Source organism: Muntiacus reevesi, chromosome 14 (assembly GCF_963930625.1).
Source record: "Muntiacus reevesi chromosome 14, mMunRee1.1, whole genome shotgun sequence".
In the NCBI taxonomy this organism is placed as follows: Eukaryota; Metazoa; Chordata; class Mammalia; order Artiodactyla; family Cervidae; genus Muntiacus; species Muntiacus reevesi.
This window is the reverse complement of record NC_089262.1, coordinates 32148056-32152177: the sequence shown is the minus strand read 5'-3', so window position 1 is coordinate 32152177 and position 4122 is coordinate 32148056.

Below are 4122 nucleotides of genomic sequence, written 5' to 3'. Positions count from 1 at the left end.
AATTAAAGAATTCTGCCTTAAAGAATTTTACACCCAAGACAGTATGATAAAATTTACATTTGAGAATTACTCTGCAAATTAACATTAAAAAGTGTCTTGCACATTGTAAAACAATTTTTCTCATATTAAAAAAAAAAAGTACCTATTGCATTAGGGGAAAAAAAATTGTTAAAGTGTGAACCTGGAAGTTTCATACTACCTACAAATATATTCCAACTGAGTATTCATACTCATACACAGAACTTTCTCACTTGGACTCCTGATGTGGCTTTTAAAATTTCAGTTCAAACAGAAGCTTAGAAAACTCAGTGAAGGAAAGATGGAATGTGAGAGAGGCTGGAGAGATGTAAATCAATAAGAAAGCTAATGTAATTGTTCAGATGAGACAAGGCTGGGTTATGGGAGCAAGCCAGAGAGGTGGACATATATTTGAAAGATAAAGTAGAACTCAGGAGTCCTGGAACCAATGAATGTGTAAAGCAGGATTAAAGTAGGGAGAGGCAGGTTCCATTTTACTGGCAATTCAGGTTTAGTTCTCCAGATTGGGTTTGATGTCAATGAATTAGCCATACAATAACATATACATATAGGAGGGAGTAGGCTGAGAGCAGAGAGGTGTAAGAATAAATTTGGGATAAATCTGAGTTGCCTATTAGACTCCCAGTAAGAAATACCCAGTGCCTGCTTGCTAAGTAGCTTCAGTTGTCCAACTCCTTGAGACCACATGGACTGTTGCCCTCAGGCTCCTCTGTCCATGAGGTTTCTCCAGGCAAGAATACTGGAGTGGGTTGCCATGTCCTGCTCCAGGGGATCAAGAAATATCCAGTAAGTAGCTGAAAATATATGTCAGACAGAGCTAGGGATAAAGACATGAGAGTCATATTCATATAGATGATAGTTGAAGCCATAGAGTTGAACCCAGAGAGTTTATAAAATGAGAAAGAGCCAATAAATTATAAGGACTTCTAAGGAAAAAGCAAGCTACCAGAGTTTTGTTATGGTTTTGCCATGGTTTTATAATCCACCACTTCCCCCCTAAAATATATTAAAAGAACCCTTTTTATTCATAACACATTTATTTAAACATAACAGATGCTTGGTTCTCAAATCAATAACTTATATAACCCTGGAAGTTATTCAATTACTCTTTCTCTTAACAATTTACCAAGAAATGGGAGAATAAGAGAACAGCAGTTGATTTCTTGAGAGAATAATAGAAGAAGTTAATAACATTTTTAAGAAGTAAATTCTTCTTAATATTACATAATATTTACAACCCAGATCTAGAAAGTTTAGTAACAGCATCTAAACTTTCTAAGTAGTTTTTGCTATGCTGGCCCCAAGGTGTCACTCCAATCTGCAAGCCAATCTACCTGACCTTGCTGTTTTCACTTAGATCATTCCTTCTATACCCTGTTTCTCTTACTTCCAACCCTCCCATAATATCTATTCACCATTGGTTTCCACTGTCTGCACACATTTTGATTCCTTTAAGTCAAGGGTAATGTCACAGTCTTCATTGTTCCTGTCACTTAATTTAGTAAGACAAAACTAGCATTCCAGAGTTGAAATGACTATAGAGTCCAGAGATACCCATTTTTTCAGTAGTGAAACACAACAATCAGAAATCCATATATCTGTGGGCCACATATGTTGTAAATCATAATAATGGAATTATACTCTATTAATTTGTCAAAGGTAGTTAGTTTTATAATGTCTGAATAGTTTACTAAGCTTTCTTCATATAATAGTGCACAATTATGAGCCAATTACTAGTCTTCAATCAATTTTAAAAATTCAGTGAGAATATTACTATACAATAGATCAAACTTTGCTCTTAGGTTGCTCAACAAATGGTACTGGGTCACTCAGTTAGCCACTTGCAAAAGAATGGAGTTGGACTCTTACTTCATACCATATGCAAAAATGCAAAAAAGTGCATTAACAACCTAAATGTAATAGCAAAAACTACAAAACTCTTAGAAGAAAACACAAGGGGCAATCTTCATGACACTGGATTTGGCAAAGGATTCTTAGAAATGAGAAAAAAGCATGGACAACCCCTTCCCCGTGGCGGCAGGGGGGGGGGGGTTGTTGGGGGGGAAACAGTTTGAATTTCAAAATTAAAAACTCTTGCACTTCAAAAGACACAAGAAAGACAATGAAACAAAAACTAGAGAATGGGAAAAAGTATTTGCAATTCATATACCTGATAATGGGTCTGTATCTAGAATATATAAGAACTCTTAAAACTCAATATTGCCAGGAGAAATATAAATAACATCAGATATGCAGATGACACCACCCTTATGGCAGAAAGTGAAAGAGGAGAGTGAAAAAGTTGGCTTAAAGCTCAACATTCAGAAAACTAAGATCATGGCATCTGGTCCCATTACCTCATGGGAAATAGATGGGGATACAGTGGAAACAGGGGCTGACTTTATTTTTGGGGGCTCCCAAATCATTGCCGATGGTGATTGCAGCCATGAAATTAAAAGACGCTTGCTCCTTGGAAGGAAAGTGATGACCAACCTAGATAGCATATTAAAAAGCAGAGACATTACTTTGCCAACAAAGGTCCGTATAGTCAAGGCTATGGTTTTTCCAGTGGTCATGTATGTATGTGAGAGTTGGATTGTGAAGAAAGCTGAGTGCTGAAAAATTGATGCTTTTGAACTGTGGTATTGGAGAAGACTCTTGAGAGTCCCTTGGACTGCAAGGAGATCCAACCAGTCCATCCTAAAGGAGATCAGTCCTGGGTGTTCACTGGAAGGACTGATGCTGAAGCTGAAACTCCAATACTTTGGCCACCTCATGCGCAGAATTGACTCATTGGAAAAGACCCTGATGCTGGAAGGGATTGGGAGCAGGAGGAGAAGGGGACAACAGAGGATGAGATGGCTGGATGGCATCACCAACTCGATGGACATGAGTTTGAGTAGACTCCGGGAGTTGGTGATGGATAGGGAGGCCTGGCGTGCTGCGATTCATGGGGTTGCAAAGAGTCGGACACGACTGAGTGACTGAACTGAACTGAAAACTCAATAATAAAATAATTTTTAAAATAGGTTAAAGATCTGAAAAGATATTTCTCGAAAGAAGAAATACAAATGGTCACTAAGCACATAAAAAAGATGCTCAACATCATAAGTCACCAGAGAAATGCAAACCAAAACCACAATGAGATACTATTTCATACTCACTAGAATTGCTGGAATTAGAAAGTCAGATAACAACAAGCATTGGCAAAGATATAGAAATACTGGAAACCACACAAACTGCTGGTGGGAATGTAAAATAGTGCCGCCACTTTGGGTAACAGTCTGTCAGTTCCTCAAATAATTCATTATCTAGTTACCATATAGCCTCTCTAAGGCTTTGGGCTTCCCTGGTGGCTCAGATGGTAAAGAATCTGCCTGCAATGCAGGAAACCTGGGTTCAATCCCTAGGTTGGGAAGATCCCCTGGCCTGGAGAAGGGAATGGCTACCCACTCCAATATTCTTGTCTGGAGAATTCCATGGACAGAGGAGCCATGGAATAGGTGAACCAAGGTTGCAAAAAGTCAGACACGACTGAGCAACTATCACACAATACTCCCACATAGCCTAGCAATTCTACTGTTAGATATATACCTAGGAGAAATGAAAATACATGTCCACCTGGAAGCTTGCACACAAATGTTTATAGTAGCATTATTCAGAAGTCACCAAATGGTGGAAACAACGTAAATGTCTACCAGCTGACAAACATGTAACAAAATGTGCTGTATCCTTACAATGGAATATTATTTAGCCATGAAAAGAAATGATAGATACGTGCTGCAACATGAATGAATCCTAAAACCATTATGCTAAGTCAGTCACAAAAGATCATGTACTATATGATTCCATTCATACAGAAGTCCAGAACAGGGAAATCTATAGAGACATAAAGTAAATTAGTAGTTGCTTAAGAGTTGGGAGTGTCAGGAATTAGTGAATGGGAGAGGTGATAGTGTTTTTTTGTGTGTGTGTGGTGAAGAACATGTTCTAAGGTTAACTGTGGTAATGATTGAACATGTTTGTGAATATACTAAAAACCATTTAATTGAACACTTGAAATGAGTGCATTGTAATGTATAT